The sequence below is a fragment of the Crinia signifera genome, chromosome 8, assembly GCF_055691185.1.
Source record: "Crinia signifera chromosome 8, ASM5569118v1, whole genome shotgun sequence".
NCBI classification, from domain to species: Eukaryota; Metazoa; Chordata; class Amphibia; order Anura; family Myobatrachidae; genus Crinia; species Crinia signifera.
The window spans coordinates 136,402,868-136,423,086 of NC_139224.1; the positions used below are offsets into that span (position 1 = coordinate 136,402,868).

At 45.7% G+C, this 20,219-nt stretch overlaps 1 long non-coding RNA gene across 1 annotated transcript in view; it reads right to left on the reverse strand.

The window, feature by feature from the left end:
• Nucleotides 1-4,972: 4,972 nt before the first annotated feature.
• Nucleotides 4,973-20,219, reverse strand: part of LOC146027103 (uncharacterized) — a 39,985-nt gene continuing 24,738 nt past the window's right edge. Inside the window, exon 3 of the long non-coding RNA XR_014454669.1 lies at nt 4,973-5,398. This is a non-coding gene — a long non-coding RNA (uncharacterized LOC146027103). The remainder of the gene's footprint in view (nt 5,399-20,219) is intronic.

Here is a 20,219-nt window from a genome sequence, read left to right on the forward strand (position 1 = left end):
TAGAATGTAAGCTCTCACGAGCAGGGCCCTCTCTCCTCATATGCCTTTCTTGGAATATATAAACCACTGCCACCCTGATGATTGCTTCAGTGTCCTGTCCCCTGATGCAACTATCCATATTAACCATGTACTTGTCCTAAACTGTCTTGTACTGTAATTTGTTATGTGTTTTTGATTATAACTATGCTCTGTAAAGCGCTGCGTAATTTGTGTGCGCTATATAAGAAACTGTTAATAAATAAATAAATAAATGTGCAAAGTTTTAAGATGATTAGTTAAAGTGTTTGAGAGTTATCGTGGAACATCCATACACACACACACACACACACATTCAATTATAGTAATGTAGATATTCATTTGTTGCCTATGTCTGCCATCTAGTGGCTTTTTTTTATTATTACTGTGAATTGTATCCTTTTATTATCCTTTATTATAACGTTGTACTTGGGTGTCTTTATTCCATTTAAATCACACTACATATTTTGTTTAATAATGTAATCTGCAAATTATTGGGGGAAATTTACCAAGCAAAATACGGTAGGAATTGTTGTATTCGGGCATATATTGGTATTTGTGTAATTTACTAATTTACTAATGTGAAATAACATTATTATTTTGTTTTTTTACGACCGTAAACAACCTTTTAACAAAAATACAAATTAATACGCCATCAAAAGAATACACCTTGGATTTTTCATAACTCCAATGTAATTTTTAAATTTACTATCAAATCGTATTTCAAAATACGAATGTATACTAGTTATAGGTACTTGTGTATTATCACGGCGCCCACGATATTCAGTCTTATGGCATTGTATTCCATTTACAATTGTATACCATTGTATATGGCATACAATGGCATACAATGCAATGAGATGCAATTTTAAATTGTATATACAATCTTTAATTGTATAAGCACCTTAATAGGTGCTTACAATGTTAAATGCACCCCCACGCCACTGCCACTATCAACGCCAACCCTAAGCGTGGCGAGCGCAGCGAGCCCGCGAGGGGCGGCGGTATGCGTCCTCCGACCTTTTCATACCCCCATTATCCACGTCAGCGTGGAGTTGATTTTATATAGTGTGGCGAGCGCAGCGAGCCACCGAGCCCAAAGCGTGGCGAGCGGCCGCGCATTACTGCACATGTATTTCGGTGGCTCGCCACACTATATAAATTCAACTCCACGCCGACGTGGATAGTGGGGGTATGAAAAGGTCGGAGGACACGTACCGACGCCCCTCGTGGGCTCACTGCGCTCGCCACGCTTCAGGTTGGCGTTGATAGCACGGGTGGCGTGGGGGTGCTTTTAACATTGTAAGCACCTATTACGGTGCTTATACAATTATTTATCTTATAGGGGGCACATTTAACATTGAAAACACCCATTAGGGTGCTTATACAATTTAAAATCTTATACCATTGTATATGCCATACAATGGCATACAATTCGATGGTATACAATTTAAAATTGTATAACATCTGCTAACATTGTATCGCATCGCATACCATCGTATGCCTTATGGTATGCTATGGGCGCCATGATAATACACAAGTACCTAGTTATATTCTAGTACAAGTTGTAAAAAAAATACTCCAAAAAATACGACTAAATGATGCTCCGGAATACAAATGTGTAAATTAAATACTCCACCGATAACAGTCATATTCAGTCGTATACAAAATACGAATACGACTTAGACAGTCGCATTCTTAGTAAATGTTGCCAATTGTATTTATATCTATGTAATTTGTATGCTATTTAGAAACAGTCCCATTCTAATCAAGGGGAATCCAGATAATGGGGCAGATGTACAGTATGAAGCCTGGTGAAGAGATAGTGGAGAAAAAGTGGAAGGTGATGACGCACAAGCCAATCAAATCAAATCCTAACTGTCATTTCTCAAGCACAGCTGATTGGCTGGTGCGTTATCACCTTCCACTTTATCACCTCTTTATCATTTCACCAGGCTTAATACCTCTGCCCCAATATGACATTGAACATATGCACAGGGAGTCGGGAGGAGAGACATTGTAAAATCCCTCTCACTAAAATAAGCCTCTATAGCCATAGAAGCATGAAAAGCAAAGGTGTAAAGTCATAGTCCTTAGCAGAAGCAGATTTTTCTCAAGGCAACCTAGGCGCCTGCCTAGGGCCCAGCAGGTCCAAAAGGTAGGATATCCTGGCCATCCAAATTGTTCCCAGAGGACTACTGCCTGATGTAATGAGATCACATGGACCCAGTGGTGCAGGCAGGGATGGGTGGGATTTTTTGCCCAGGTCAGGTGGAGGGGCCTGTGTACTGCTCCCACCTCCCCTGGAGCAAAGAGCAGTGGGGAGAGAGATGACAGGCTGCCGCCGCAGCACAGCTTCTCTCCCCAGCCCAGCATACACTGCTCAGTGCTGAGCTGGGGAGCGAGAGGCAGCTGCAATGGCAGCATGTCCTATCTCTTCCGGTGCAGGTGTGTGATCCTTTTCTTACAGCGTGTGGCCACAACCCCACCCAGTAGCCACACCCCTTTATTTTAGCAGGGCCCGGGCAACCTATCGGCGCCCCTGCATGGACCTTGTAATCAAAGTCTCTTTGCTCTTCTTTGGTAGGATATCAAATATTTGGACACATATATACATACATCTGACCTTTGTTAAATGTGCTATATTCAGCACTAATTTATACCTACAGTTAACATCTGGAAATCTGATAACGTCAAAATAAAAATAAATCACTGTTCAATATATCTGCAAACATATAATGGGTGTTTTTGGAAAAAATGTATTATAACATATTAACGTATATACATTTTGTTGCATTACTTATTTTTATTATTTACAATGGTATGGAGAGTGTTGCTGTTGGGCATTTTCTGTGTGCTGAATAGGATTAGGCATTATATCCAGGTCGTCAAGTAGGTTGTAATCCTCGTCCCTTTTCAATGCTTCTAATACTAGACATCTGAAAGGGCGCAGTAAACTTTGGGGCATTTCATGCATCTGCGAATCAATGAAGTTTGAAAACTGTCCTATGTTGTCTGGTGGCCTTTGAAGCATTTCCTCTGCACACTTGAAAAATTGTTCTGAGGTGGTGGCTGCAGAAGTGGATCTTGAATGGCAAGTCTTTTGCCTTGGCCCTATTGGTTGAACAGCTTGAGACGACTCCACAGAAGACCCTTCTCCTGCCTGAGAAGACACCACAGAAGACCCCTCTCCAGCAGCCTCTATTATTGAGGAATTCTTCATATCCGGGGTAGATGGCTATAATAAAAAATAAAAAAATGATTAGGACAGGGATTAAATATTAGGCGATTGGCCTGTGCTCCTATCAGACGCTCTGCTGTACATATAGTTTTACATCAGCTGCAAAATAAATCGATTCAAATATGTGTGCGCTATATAAATAACTGGTGATAAATAAACATATTAATGTAATTAAACTTACCAGATCAAAAGTCTCCTCCACCTCCTGCAGTAAACTTGGAGACTCTGGATCCAAACTACCATGTCCACGAACCCTCGCATCCCTTTCAAGAAGAAACTTCATCTGGTCATAATACCAGAGTGTCGGGTGGTACACATCATCAACCCCGGCTCCTGAACGATGGGACTCGATCCCTCGGGTGTGTTCCTTTACGAACACTGTCCGCAAGTTCCAGTGCCAGATTAAGGTCTAAACGGGCCTGGAGCTGAAAATTATCAAGGGCCTATTATGCGCAATAATAGGGGTTGTGGCCAGCACCTAATAATGTGGGGGGTGTGACCAGTGTTCTGTTTGGGTGGTCTGCTCATAGGTGTGTCTCTATTTGTGTAAATAATTTCAACTAATTATATATGCCTGGAAAAGGCTGGGGGCTGGCATAGGAAAAATGTTGGGAGATATATTAGCGGTTGCCCTCCAAAGGTGCACCCACAGAACGCCGATGTTTTAAGATACTTGCGGGGTGAGGCGGTATTCCAGTCATAAAAAAAATACTGAAAGCTGAAACTTGGTAGACAACATTTCAGGTCCTGTAATGTGGTCACCTAGGTTTACAACACAATATACCCTTTATACAAATCATGCAACAGAATAGTAACCACCTTATACTGAACTTGCCTCTTACACATTATGCCACAAGGAATGAGCCAAAATTCACACCCGACTGAGCCAAAATACACACTATGCCAAACAGATTGAGCAATAATGCACAATATGCTTCATAAACAGGGGCATTGCGCGCCAAAGGCGCGCATTATAACTTTACATCATATTTTACATATTAAGCCACACACCATAATGTCCATTCCGTATTATGCCAAACACCATAATGCCTATAAAAAATTCTGCTACATTAGTGTTGTATACCTACATGCTCATTGCCAGGGGTTTCATGCTTGTTGCCATGGGGGATAACATGCTCATTGCCAAGCAGGAATACATGCTCGCGGTAACTGGGGAACAGCCGCCGCCGGGCAGAAATGATAGCCATTGACAGCCAGGCAGAGAGAAGGGGCTGCCCGGCTGTATTCAGAGCAATGCAGGTCCCGGCTATTTGAAATAATACCCCTTTCACACCAGAAAATGCAGAGACTTACCTGGGAATATGGTCCCAGAATCATGCAGGGACATTACCGGGCTGGCCCTTTTTACACCAGCCTAGTCTCTGCATTTTCTGGTGTGAGGGGGAGAGAACCCCCCCCCCCCTTTAAACAACCAGCTACAGTATATCTTCGGAACCAACTGACCCATTTACATGTGACCAGTATCACATTGAATAACTTTTGAGTGGGCTTCGAATAATTTTGGTCCCGTGAAACTGGGCCGTTTGGTTTTAGAGAAACTCGTCTTCAAACAACATGAACATCCATTAAATTACATTTCATAAATGAAAAAAATCGGTTTACCCGCAATATCTCTGGAACCAATGAACCCATATGGACCAGCCTGGTATCAGATTGAAGGCCCAGCAATTTGGGTTCGACTGAACCTTGAGCTTCTGTGCTGCCAGAAAGGGAACTGGCAGCTGTTGGCACGGGTGGGGGTCAGGTCCCATGTTATCATATGGGGAAAATGTTCCAGCTTTGCCTGGCGTTATCTCCGGTTCCCGGGGGGCTATCGACGCGGGACTGGGCTCGTTGGAAAGCCCTGACCCTCAGCTACAAAATGGAGAGTAGGCCTGGAGCTGTAGCTCTATCAGGTCCATTGTTAATCCGGCCCTGGCAAGTTCGCCATCTTCTTCTGCACACATGCAAGATTGGCACCACTTCTCTTGCTTCTATAATACTGGATTAATTGTTGGGAGGCCCGGTCCTTTTTTTGTTTGTTTGAATAGTCCTTGCTTCCAGGCTTCCACAGACATTTGTTGGCCTTATAGATTCCAATGAATCCTGTGGTAAACTGCCTGTCTGTTGTAATGGACATTTCTGTTTTAAAAAGCAAAATATACAATTCAAATAAGAATGCAAACCTAAAAAAATATACACATTTTTGAAAAGATTAGTGGCACAGTGAGCAAACTATATCCAGTCCCTGGGTTGACAATGGCTAGGTCGACCTTCTCAACATTGACCAATAATGGTAGACAGTGAATAAAAAAAAAATTGTGTCCCCATTTGGTGTCAACCATGTAAATTTAAACCTTTTGCTTGTGTCGACCTACTTATTGTCTACCTAGGGTATGTCAAAAATGTATAGGCGTCAACCTATTTATTGCACAGGGTATGGATTATAGGGTTGACTGTATTTAGGTGAACATACATTTGGTCAACATGGCTGAGGTCGACAGGATTGGAAGGAGAACATGAGGAGGTCGACAAGAGGTTTTCATGTTTTTTTGTCCAAAATGTCGACTTACGTTGTGACATGGACACAATGAAAGTGTTCCACGTCCCCTCGCATGGCTCACTGTGCTCACCATGCTTTGGGTTCACTGCGAGCAGTGCACTATTTTATTCTTCCATCATGCCATAGTGGATGGCACAGGGCACGGCAGCGGGATTGATCCGGTCAGCGGGGATGATCCAGGCAGTGGCTGACAGCTTGTAGCGCTATTTGCCGGCGGTGCAGGGTTCGCTGATGAATTTGCAGACTGCCCGGCAGTCCGGCACATAGTTTAGCGCTACAAGCTCCCTGCTGCTGCTGCCTGGATCCCCTCAGGAGGGGACACTGCTCTGTGTGTGCAGGAGAACAGACAGCGACAGCCTCATCTGGTACCTCCAGGGGAGCGTCCACATGCTGAACTGCTCCGTGTCAGAGACCAGAGTCAGGACAGCAGACGGGTCACCAAAAACCGGGACATTCCCGCAGTTTTCGGGACTGTTGGGAGGTATGCACTTGCTCATATAGACACCGGGAAGGAAGCGCAGAGCAACATCCGCCTCCCCGTACTGCCGTGCCCTACACTACACCGACAGCGCCCCGGGTGCCAGGACCATCTCAACATCAGTGAGGGCCCAGTGAATTATTTTGCCCAGGGGCCCTCACTGATGTTGAGACGGCCTTGACTATCAGTTCCTCTATGCACACATACGGTCACTGTACTGTACATTTTGGTTTATCTGACAATCAGGGGAAATTTACTAAGAATGCGAATACTCATATTGTTAATATGAATGCATTTGACTATTATCGGTGGCGTATGCCACTTACAAATTTGTGTTCCGGTGGATAATTTACAAAGGTGTCTTATGCATATGTATTTTTTCAATACAAATTCGTATTTATCAGCCGTTAAATACTAATTGGTATCAGCAGAAGCCTACACAGATCATTCAGATCTGTGCAGGCGTCAGTGTAAAAAAAACAAAAAACAGCGTGGGGTCACAGCCACAGCCATAACCAGCAACAGGCTCAAAGAGCCGGTCCTGGTCTTAAAAAACCAGGGAACCGAACAAGTAGGGGTTCCCCGTATTTTTAAAACCAGCACCAGGCCCAATGGCCGGTCCTGGTTACCAAAATACTGAGGACAAAACGAATAGGGGTTCCCCATGTTTCAAGAACCAGCACCAGGCCCAACAAGCCAGCAGGGTAATGCCACAGCTGGGGGACACTTATTAAATAAGTTCCCGCGGCCAAAGCATTAATCCCTACTGACGTCAGCCTGGGCAGGGGTCCTGGGGAAGTGGGAAACCCCCCCAATTAAGGGATCCCCCCTCTAGAATTTACCTACTCAGCCTGAAGCCTGGTGCTGTCCCTGGTACCCCTGGGCTGTGGGTATTGGGCTGATCTGTGTGTAAAATTAGATAAAACCATTGGGGTTTACTGTGGAACTATGGGGTTTATTCAGGTCGGTGTGGCCAAACGTGCGTACGTTCCATAACAACGTACGCTCTCCGTACGCGGCCGTTGAGGTAAAGTCCACCCACAAAACATCCGCATACGTACGGGCACAAACAACGACAAAGGGGAGTGGCGTACAATTGAGCGTACGCCAACGTACACGGACGGATCACCCCTTAGACTCCGACAACTGGCGTACAACAGAGCGTACGCCACCGTTTACGGACGTCTCTCGTCCGTCTTCCCACCCACTTCTTGCGGCTATCTGAGCGTATGCCAGCTTGCACGGACGGGTCGCTATTGTTTTCAATGGAAAACTCAGCTTATGTCACCGCTCGTGAGTGTGAGCGTACGTCCGTGCACGCTGGCATACCCTTCACATATATGGACCTGCAAATCTTGCCTTTCAACTACAATTAAGACAAATAATTAATTATTCTAATTGTTATTCAATTATTGTTTTCTATTAACTCAATTGTCTACCTTAATAAAGACTAAAGACCCTAATCAAACAACATTTTAACCCTCATTACATGTATATTTATTATGTTCTAATGTTGCATTTTAATCACTATCTATGTGTCCCCACATTGCTGTTACTTTTAAATAAAGTTATGTTGGTGTTTGTGTATAAGTACTAAATTATGTCCATAATTAGTTTGTTCTGATTTTTTAACATGTATACCTACCCTGATGTTATGTGTGATGTTTGAATCTAACAACTTTAAAAATTCATGCATTTTCACTATGTGTTATTTAACTCAAAAACACAAACATTCACACATCAATCATTACCCCTCACCTCAAATTACAAATATAAATTACATTACACATCTGTATGTACCTGCCCTTACAAACCCTCTAACATATTTATGATTAAAAACACAGGCAACTTCTAACTGTACCAAAACATTTATTTAAACCAAACAGAGTAAGGGGGGGGGGGGGGGGGGAATTAAAGGAGGGCCTCCAGTCGCCCAAAAAGAATGTTCAAATAAAATAATGTAAGGAAGATTTCCCTCAGAATGTTGGCCACCTCCTCCTGGTGCTGTTCAGTGTCTGTAGTGAAGGGGAAAAAAAAATATTAATATATAACATACACAAATGTTTGTTGTATTGGTACATAATAAGAAGTTGTGAGTTATGTGTGAAGGCCACATACATTTTTCAACTACATTGAAGATGGGTCTGATGTAAACACAGTACTAAAAACTAATATGTTAACACACACATACTGTACATAGTAAATAACATTAATTAAATTACTCCTTCTTGGATGAATGTATGCTGTATCCCAATTGGTAGTTTTGTTTTGGGGGACTCACCTCTAACCTCACAATTAGGCTGTTCTATTTAAGGGTTATGAAATTGTTGCGGCTTAAGCACTCCTTACTATTTTAAATTTTCGACATTGCTGGACAAATTATAGGCCTAAAGCAAAGTTGCTAAAGCATGCATCCGCATGGCCTCACACACTATTAACAAAACAATCTATAAATTAATGTTGCACATCATGCTGGGAAGTGGAGTTACACCTGGACCCACATAACTACAACACCCCTAATGTCGGATATGTCATTGGATGTACTGTTATGTCAGTAGTTCAAGGGGTGAGGCATGGCCACACTCAAAAAATTCACCAAGGGGACCCTTGTTCCTGGAGAAGGACAGGCCACACCTCATGGTCGCCCTGCAGTGATATGTTGCAACTAATGTTGATGTTTGGGTTGGAAATGGGGTGGGGAGGGGGTAGGGGTGTGGGTGGGGGAGGGGGTGGGGGTAGGGGTGGGAGTGGGTGAGTGGCTGGTGGAAGTGGAGGGGGAGATGGTGTGGGTACCAGCAGGCCCCAAGGTGGTCTCCACCAAATCCTCCTCCTGCAGCTGGGCCTCCTGCAGCTGGGCCTCCTGCAGCTGGGCTTCCTCTCTGGCCCTCATGCGTGCCCTTGCGCGTGCTGAAATGTTCATGTTGATGGTATCGATATTGAATGTTGCATTTCATGAAAAGAAGTGAAAGAAAAAATTACATTAGTCATGGTCATATAAAAATAAATGATACATTTACATTTAGATTTAAAATTGTTTGTGTAAAGATCTGCTACACACAAAATCCAAAATTATCCATATACACCCCTATACACCCACATACACCCCTATACACCCACATACACCCCAATACACCCACATACACCCCTATACACCCACATACACCCCTATACACCCCTATACACCCACATACTCATGCACATTTTAAAAGTAATTCCTGCAACCATTTCTAAAAAGCGCATACATATTTGAGAATAAATATATACTTACATCGGCTAATATGCCGCCGAAGTGTGCATAGAAGCACTGGCTGCCGGCGGCGCAGGTCTGACCAGCGCCTCTCCACCTGCCCCAGGCTTCTCTGGACGTGGGTCCTGGCGTAAATTAAGCCCTGGGCAGCGTTATACGCCCGGCGCTTCTCCATGTTGGAGACATATGGGCCCCTGGGCCCCAGGCGCCGGTCCATGACTTCGACCAATGCCAGCAGCTCCTGTGTTGAAAAGGGGTTGGCCCTTGCAGAAGACATATTGGCAATGGCGCAGTTATTAATTGCAGGTACATATATAACTTTTGGTGGTTGCTGGTTGGTCTAAAAACTTGTTTGTTTAGTATTAACTTTATTAATCCTTCTTACATTAACAATATGTATGCGAATAGAAACTTACGCGGACCGTTCCGATATACACACACCATAACAAACTATGCTTTCAATTTATAGAGAGACGTACTGTATATACAGTGTGCGAAAAATAATACACGCAACCATCTACTAATACATACGCTGATAACAAGGCACATACAACATGTTGGTGTATGACAAATTAATCCTCATAACAAATGTAAGGAAAGCATTATAACGTTGTTATGTTTTTAAATGTGATTCAGAAAGCATACACGAACTCCAACAGATACCACCTGAAAAAACACTCATCATTGGAATGACAGGTGCACACATTTAACCATGTAGCACACAATGGTCAACAACCTGTGTATGTGCATGTACAGGTGAATGTTCAGGTGCGTTGAGACCTGCGTAATTTAAGCGGGGATTATCGGCGGGAAATATCGGCGTAAATTAGCTACTACATTGCGGTGAAAAATATACGCCCCCTTGTTCATGGCGGGAGTTTACCATATAAATATCCAGTCAGATGCAGGCCATAATTGCTGCAAACATGTCTAGCTCAGATGATTCCGCAGCTGAGGACGCTCTACAGAGAGCAAGAGCAGAATCCTTGCTTGAAAGGTTGAGGCAGAGGGAGCAGGACAGGACAAGGAGGACTCAAGATCAAGGGGGCCCCTCACTAACAGGCACTACTGCAATGCCACCAGCTCCACAAGGGCCAAGCAACCAGCCAGAACAAGAGGTTGCATCTCTCCAAACAGGTGTGACCCAGCAGGTGCATGGTGAGAGAACTGGGGCCACCAGAAAACGAGCTGCAACATCCAGGGCGAGGACTGAGCAGGATACCACCACCAAAAAGAGAAACCCTGCATTTCTAGAGGCAGAATTGAGAATTTTAGTGCCCAGGGCACGAGAATGGATCGAATTGCCAACCAGGATGCCAGGTGCCAGTGCAAAGAGAAACCTTTGGGAGAAGATCACAGAGGAAGTGAACCAGGTGTCACCAGTGGTCAGAGATTGGCTATCAGTGAAGAAAAGGCAAGTGTGTTTCTCCCCCTGATAATGTCATATGTGTGTACATATGTTACATGTATGTTTTGAGAATAATAGAAAGGTGTGTTTGTAGATAGTGCTACACTTCAATGTCACATGTGAACACAACCATGTCTAATAACCCACATTTATATATGAAACATGCACCATTGGTGTAATGTGAGGTTATGGGCACAGTTCTGCTCATGTGAAGTATGTGATGGGACAACAGAAAGTGTGTTGTTGAAAAAGAGTTGTTGTAACATGTTTCATATGATTCTACTGAAACATGAATGTCCAAACTGTGCACATGTAGCTGGTGAGAAACTACACATCCCAGTATGCCTTCCCATAGTTAAATTACTCCATAATAACAACACTGGCAAGCTATGGTGGAATGTGTAGTTTCACACCAGGTGGAGGTGCATAATTTGGCCATGGATGATGTCATTTCTGCATAGTGATCTATGTATGTGCATTTAGTGGCCTAATGAATGAGATGAGACACTGAAATGCCTCATAATGGAGACATTAATGTGTGTGTGGGAAACATATGCCTAAAAAACATAAGATCACCCACACTAGGAAATGTAACGTAGTCATGATGTTCACTAGCACAGTGGTGCACATATCTCATGGTGATATTTGTATTTTTGAACTTGTAGGTGGTCAGACTTCAAAACTACACTGAAGAGGAAGATGACTGACCGGTACAACCACAGCATGTCCACCGGGAGGGGGCCTATGCCAGATAATTTGGAATATACCCCCCTGGAGCAGGACGCCTTGGATGTCATTGATGTGGCCGAGGTCAGGGGGATATCCAATATGGATAGTGAGCTCCCGGTGGAGGTCTTTAATGCTGCTTTTGATGGTAAGTCACAGTAATGCATTGTATTTGGTAAGATAGTTTTTTGTGTGTATGTGATGGTGACATTGTTTTCAATTATTATCCTAGAAGAAGCAGTAACACAGGATGAACCGGCAGCATCTTCCTCTGCAGAGCCACAGGTGGAGCAAGTGGTCCAGCCTCCACCAACACGACACCCCCAGCCACAGGACACATCGGATGCCAGGTGGATGGTGATGCTGGAGAGGATTCAGCAGCAAGGGGCGGAGGCTGCGGTCCGTCAGCAGCAGGTTGGGGAATTTCTGGCAGATTGGAAGGCCACAAACAGGCAGCAGTGTGAGGCCTTGCAACACCAGAATGACATTCTGGCGGCTGGCATGCAAAGCATTGCCCAACAACTCAGCCGCCAGAATGACATTCTGGTGGAGCTGCTCACCACCGCCAGGTCCCTAAGGGACAATCCCCCATCTGCTGGGCCACCCCAAGCTGCTCCCCAACCTTCCACCTCTGCTGACCCTCCTGTGTCCACTAGGGCAAGACGGCGCAAGCCATCAGAGCCAAAGGCCCCTGTCCCCAAGGCACCATCTAAAAAGGGGAAAAAAGGGCCAAAAGAATGACACCTGGTTCACTTCCTCTGTGGTTGGACCCCAAATGTTTAAATTGCACTGGACATCCACTTCCTGAGTTGGCCATCTATCCATTTTCGTGCCATGGGCAGTAAAGTTCTTATTTTGACCTCTAGAAATGCAGGATTAATTTTTGGTGGTGTGTATCATGCTTAGTATTCTCCCTGGTTGTTGCAGTTCGTATTCTGGTGTCCACATTTCTTTCACCATTGCATTTGCAGGGTAACACATGTTTGGAGATATGCAACCTCTTGTTCTGGCTGTTTGTTATTTTTGTCTATATTGTATATTTTATTTTTATTTATGACAATAAAGTGTCAAATAAGCTGTGATGCTGAACAGCAAATAAATTTATTTTGACAATTACCACATAATAGTTGTATGTGTAATTTCTTGTGTCAAACAAATAATACATTTATGTGTGCTTACTGACCACGGTATTTTTGTGCATTTCTTGAAGTGTTGTAGAAGTTTACCATGTGTAACCCTCTCCATGGCCATTCACATGTTCATATCCAACTTTTCCCAGCTAATTAGTTTGTGTCAGCACATGTGCAGAGCAACTTAATAGGTGAGAAAGCAGTTTGTGTGCAGGTGAGGTAACTCCTACATTAGTACTGTAGGTAAAAGCAGGTCCAGAACAATGATTTCCTCATGGAGTGGGTGAGGTAGGCAAACAAGTGTCAAAAGGGACATTTGTGTAGGAATGCATATGTGTCCTCCCTAAAAAACCAGTCATGTCTTGGTACAGGTATGTTAAAGATGTGTGAATCGGCCAAACATGATAAAATTGCTTGTGAACAAACATGTTTAAATATATGAGTTTTCAGTGTCATAAGCAGATGTAGGAATCCTTTGTTAGAGAGATGTGATTGCAATAATGTGATTGGTGGCATCTTACATCCAGAGTGTAGTAAAATCCAATTCATAGCAGATCAGAAAGTGGTACAGTTCTGTATTTTGGGTACTATACAAAGATGGTGTGCAAAATAGTGGCCATGGGCTTAAAACATTGCTGAAACATCCTTTGTAGCTGTTAGATGTGGTTTATGTATTTGTATCATAAATACAAAACATATGTTTGTATTAGAGTGAACACGTTGACACATGTCGACTTGTGTAGATTGAATGTGCTACTGTGTAAAGTATATGAAAGCACGTAGTGAATGTGTATAAATGTTTAACAAATACCTACCTTAGCATATATAAGCAGGTCTTAAAATGATTCTTACCTTAAATGAAACAAAGCTTTAAATGTAGAGAAGTGTAGAAAGATATGCATCCAATGTGTTTGAGTGCTGTGTGTAGCTTGCAGGTAGTGAAATAATGGTTTGGACTTAATAGACTGCAGCATTGCTTATTACATTCAGGTGTCTGTGTTTGAGTAGTAATCAGCGTAAATTAGCAGACCCAGGCGTCCGCTGTCAAGCGGTATCTGTAGGGGTGGTCTGAGGTGGCGGTGGCGGCCGCCTGTTTTGTGTCCAAAAATGAACGGTGCTTTAGCCGACCGAGCGGTAGTAGCACCGCACATTTTTGGTGCACACCCCCGTGTACGCCCATGTTTACGCCCATTTTCCCTCATTATTTCGGCAGCTCCCCTCAACACGCCCCTATGCCGCCCACAGTGACCGTACTCTCGCGTACAGGTTTTTTCGCACGGAAAGACCCGTCCGTGAGCGTTGTGGAGTCGTCGCGCCTGCGCATTGGAGATGGTACGCATGCGCAGATCTAAAAAAAACCCGGAACGTACGCGTACGGCCCAGCCGCACGAACCAGAATAAGGCCATATGAGTCCCAGCAAGCATGTGGCCCATTAATGGGCTTGCTGGGACTCTTAGTTCAACATCAGAACCAATAGTTATATAAAAACACAAACACACCTGAAAAATAAAACTTCATTCCATTCAGAGCCCTTTTATGCGAATACCTATCTTGACACGTAGGTAGGTCTCCTCCATCCATCTGTTGGTCCCGAAGAAATCCTGTTAGGGTACCTGGGGAAGGAAAGCATACTCACTGGTGTAGATTGCGTCCTCTGGGTACCATGTAAGCAGGGAAGGGGCCACAGATGTGCAGAATGGAAGGGGGCATGGGCACAGACGGGAGGGGTCACAAATATACAGAAGGGAAGGGGCATGAGCACAGACAGGAGGGGCATGGGCACAGACAGGAGGGGGCACAGATATGCAGAAGGGAGAGAGCATGGGCACAGACAGGAGGGGGCACGACCACAGATGGGAGGGGGCACAGACGAGAGAGGTCACAGATGGGCAGAAGGGAATAGCAATAGACACTTCCAATACTCCCAGTGGAGTGACAGCTCCCCCCACCCCTTCCCCTTATCTCTGTAGTTCCCGGTAGCACTATAACTAACCTTAAGGTCCTCTTATGTACCTCCCTGCTCAGGGTACCACCTATTAGTATCTCAGCCCTGGTATATTGACAGCGTTACAGGAAGCCAAGGAACCTTGTAATGCAGCCTGGCTGTATTGTCCCAGACACTCATTTTACAGCTACAGATCCCACCAATATTCCTGCACTGAGCCAGACCGACAGGTCAGGCAAGTGATGCCCGCCCCTTCGAATAAGATACTAAAGCAGAGGAAGATGGCATGGAGCAGACAGGGTGGGCAGCAGTGAGCAGCTGCATGCCGGAACAGGAGGGGAAGTGGAGCCGCAGGATAGTCAAGGGGAGGGGCTGCATGCTGGTCAGATGCACAAACTCAAAGGGGAGGGAGGACTCCTCAGCAGAGACTCAGGGGTCTATTTACCAAGCCTTGGATGGAGATCAGCTGGACGGAGATAATGAGATTTATGTCTTACCTGTTAAATCTCTTTCTTCGAGGATGTCAGGCGCCACAGGCTTTACAGTGGGTAGTGGAGTGGGTAGAGAGCATTCCAGCACCTACAGAGGTTAAACCTCTCTGCCTCCCAGGCAGACCAGGCTCCTCCCCTCGTCTACCCTGCATTCAGGGCAGGAAGCTCAGTTTTTAACAAGCCAAGACAGGAGACAAGAGAGAAGGAAGAGAAGCACCATACAGAAACACATTCTGAACACGTTAGTACCCTCCACAGAGCAACTATATAAACCGTAAACACAACTACAACAGAAGTAAAGCAGGTGCGGCAGGGAGGGATCCCTGACGTCCTCGAAGAAAGAGATTTAACAGGTAAGACATAAATCTTATTTTATTCTTCAGGACACGTCAGGGGCCACAGGCTTTACAATGGGACATCCTAAAGCAGCCACCTAAGGGTGGGGACGCGCCTGTGCATCAGCATGTACACTCTGGCCGAAGGCCGAATCCTGGGAGACAAACGTATCAAATGTGTAAAGCGCAAAAAAGTATTAGCGGACGACCAAGTCACCGCCCTGAAATTTGTTGCACCATCTCGAACAGCCCAAGACACCACCACAGACCCAGTGGAATGTGTCCATACCCCCACAGGAACCAGGAGAGAGGTGCCCAAGCATGCTTGCTGGATGACTGTGCAAATCCAGCTGTGAAATCATCTGCTAAGTAGCAGGCCAACCTCTCTCTTGAAACCCATAGAGCACAAACAGTGAGTCGGATTTTCAAAAAGACGTAGTGCGGGGCAAGTAGATGTGCAATGCACAGATGACAGCCAAGGACGACCGTTCAGGAGAAGTATCCAGCCCTCAACGGGCCGGAGTCACAATATCCCAGTTGACGTGAAACCTGCACACCGAAGCAGGAAGGTGAGAAGGAACGGTTCAAAGAACTGCCCGATCAATGTTGAAAATCAGGAATGGAGAGCCTCAGGACAGGACTGACAGGTCGCACATTATCCTGAAGCAATTGCGAACAGAAAAACCATCTTCCAGGTGAGCCAACTAAAGTCCACTGACCATAAGGGCTCAAATGGCAGGGCCTGAAGAGCAGACAGTACCAGGAAAAGGTCCCACTGGGCAACCGGGGGAACAAAGGGAGGCTGCATATGTAGGACACCCTCCAGGAATGTGCAGACATCCGGCAAAACAAGATGAACAAGCCAAAACTTGTACCTTCAAAGAAGATAACCCAGCCTCTAGAACCCTGGCAAGTCCTAGTATTGAAGTGGCAAGTCCAACACCAGGAAAATAAGCCCACCAGATGTGATGGTAAGCCCCTGTCAGGGGAGGCTTCTGCACTGTGAGCATGGTGGAGATCACCCTTGAGTTAAAGCCTCTGGCCCCTAACAGGGAGGTCTTAACAGCCACCCTATCAAAGCCAGACGCCTCAAATCCGGGTGTATACCTGGTCTGTGAGAGAGCAGGTCTGGATGTAGAGGTAGACGGATTGGAGGGGCCCTTGACAGGGCCTGAAGGTCCGAGAACCAAAATCTGTACCAATGTGGAGCCACCAGACTCAAAGTGTCACCCTCTGCCTCCAACTTGCGGATTACTCGCAATAGGAGCGAAATTGGGAGGAAAGCGTACATGAGAGCAAAAGGCACCAGGGCTGACAGGGCATCAACCATGCCGCAACGGCTTACCAGCATCTGGAACACCGCCATTCTCCGGCATCCAGAGTCTTATGGCTCAGGGAGTCCTCTTCCCAAATGAGGACTCCCTGGAAATCTTTATCTCAGCCCACTGAAAGATGCGGAATGCCTGCTCCATGGCAGCCGCCCTGCCAGTGCCGCCCCGGAGGTTGATATAAGCCACCGTCAGCACATTGTCTGACTGGACTTGCAGAGGGTGACCTCCCAGATCCAAAACGGTCTCCCCACTGAGGTTCTGGTCGAGAAGCCACCAGTAAAGTGAGAGACCTACAGCCGGTGTTAAGGCTACCATCCTTGACCGGAGGATGTGGTAGGATCCCGACCACTAGGTGAGGATCACCTGCTGGGCATATTCCGCCATGTAGGCGTTGGATACCATTGAACCTAAGGACCCTCGTGCAGGCATGCACTGACACCCTGCCTAACGAGGAGACGTTGGACGTGGGACTGCAGTGTCCCGTGGCGTTCCTCTTGTAGGTAGATCCTTTGATGGGTTGTATCTAGCCCAGCTCCCACAGACTGAGCTGCAAACATGGGTGACTTAGACCAATTCATGATCCAGCCGTATCATGAGGACCGTCACCACTGTGGGCAGATGGCCCTGGAAAACTTCTGCTGGGTGTGCCAGAAACAGCGTCATCCAGATACGGAATTGTCCGGACTCCCTGGGTGCAAAGCCTGCTGCCCATCACGGTCACAGACTACGTACACACCTGAGGGGGGGGGGGTAAGTAGCCTAAACTTAAAGTGTACACAAATAGGAATAAATATAGTGAAGCGCCCCACAAGTTGGATCGATCAATGGACAAATATATATGCCATACCATCCATATATATCTTTAGTGTCCAGGTGGGTTACCTTGATGAGAGGATCCATATTTGGAGAAAAGTAAGCATACATGTAAGCACCTTTGTGGTCTTACAGGAGTGTTTGTGTTCTTGACCCCCCAAAGAAACCTTGATGTGTATGTCTCCTATTGTATACATGTAAGCATACATATGAGTTTTATACTGCTGTAAACTACATGTGGTGAACCTTAAAGAAAAGAAAAACACTGGGCTTTAAAGAGAACTCGATACCATCCAAATCCCATTTTTACACTGATATTTAAACAAAGTGACTCACACGTCTATATATTTATTTCCTTCATTTTATGGTCCTGGAGCATGGAAGTGAGAACACATTAATGAACAATTCATTTAAACTGGTTGGCTAATTGATGGACATGGACATATTTCCGCTTGTTTGATGGATGGTATGGCATATATATTTGTTCATTGATCGATCCAACTTGTGGGGCACTTCACTATCTTTATTGCTTATTGTGTACCCTTTCTCAACCAGGCTGATAATACCTGGTTTTAGTGTTTTAAGCTGACCCTTTTTTGCGCCGAAATAATATATCTTTTGCATATTGTAAACTGAAAGTAACAGTCTTGCAGTGCAAATCGCAGAAACCGATGATGTTCCAGCTGATGGGGCTTCGCCGATATGCATCCTGGATGTCCAGGGAAGCCATAAAGTCTCCGGGTCATAGGGCCAAGACTATTGGATCGCAATGTTTCAACGCTGACTTCCGGAACCTAACAAACCTGTTGTGTCGTGTTAAGTGAGAATGTGACATCATGAGCTGCTGGGCTTCCTGCTCAGAAAAAAGGGCCGGTGTAGAATCCCAAGCCTCCTGGAGCTGACGGGACAGGTGTTATGACACCCCATCGTAGGAGCTTCTCGATGAGTGTTCCAGATCCCGGAACTTTTCCAAGCTCTGGAAAAGAACGAGTTGGGCGAGCAACGCTGAAAGGTTAGGGAGTAGCCTCAGTGGACAACCTCCTGAACCCATGCGTCAGTTGTGGATTCCAGATAGATGGCTGAAAACCCCAACAGGCGGCCTCCCACCTAGGGAACCAGTGGAGGCCTGCTCCGTCATGCGGAGGGTTTGTCCTCTGGCTGAGAGTCAGGGACGCTGACACCTGGCCTGGAGGACTTGTCAAGTGGAGCCGGGTTCTTGAAAAGGAATGTCCTCTACCCTTGCCTTGGAAGCAAAAATACTGGAAGGCAACACAGGGATGGGGAAGTGTGGAGAGGTCTTCGAGCCATCTTCTGGTGTTCGTTCAATGGCTGATATTCATCTTAACAGCTGGCATCCTCCACTGTGGGTGGAGGAAAGCTGCCTTGGAAGCTGCTATCGTAGCGTTTATCCAGTTTGGAACCAAGGAAACCCTCAAAGGGAAGCGCTCCTGAGGATTTCACAGAGGCTGGGTCCACCCTTCAAGCACGCAGCTACAGGGATCTCCGTGCTGCAACAGGCTAAGCAGACACACGGGAGGTTAGGGGAGCAGTGTCCAGAACTCCTTCCCCTAAGTAGGATGCGGCCTGACGTACCCTCTCAAAGGTAGGGAACAGGTTCTCCACAGGCACGCCATTAGCGGCATTAGCCGCAAGAGTAGCTACCCATTCTACCATGGCCTTAGCCACACAAGCTGATGCCAGGGCATACCTAGATTCCGCATATAAAGTGGTGCAAATACGTTTTAGGAAGGTTTCCAACTTCCGAACTGCAGGGATGCAGGTGGAATGAGTAGCGGAGATGATCGCACAAGCTTATCAACATGTAGATCTACAGTAGAAGTAGTTTCCCAATGGACCATATCCTCCTGAGGGAGGGGGGTCCGAGAGGACATTTTCCAAGTCTGCGGATGGTATCAGGCCTACCCTGTATGGATTTATGTAGACCCTGAATGGAGGCAGATAACAAGCTCACCAAAGGTGGCTCCAATGTCTGGGGGGAGAGGGGCCAATCCAGTGGGATGAGGATGGTGTAACAGGCTGTAGGGACGCTGCAGAGGAAAGTTCAGCTACTAGCTGCGCCATCATCTGAGCAAGCGACGTTGCCAAAGCAGGCTCCTGAAAGGAGGCTGGAGCTGTGGGCAATGCTTGCGCATTGTAGCAGCTTGCACATAAGGCTTCCTGGACACAGTCCTGGGGGGATAGGCCAGTATCACAGGCCGCACAAGACAGCAGTGCTGGGGCCCCTGTTTTATTGGATTTATCCTTAGAAGACATTACCAGGCTATGCGTGCACTGAAACAGTGAAATAAACAGCCAGCTTAAATGGTAATGTTAATACTTCTGACAGGCAGTGATAGTGTTAAAGCAGTACACAGTACTTAGCAAGCTTGTACAAGGCATACAATGCAGTGAAATAGGCAGGCAGCCTATATGGTACAGCTAACACAGTATACTTCTGACAGGCTGTGATAGCATTAAAGCAGTACGGGTACTTG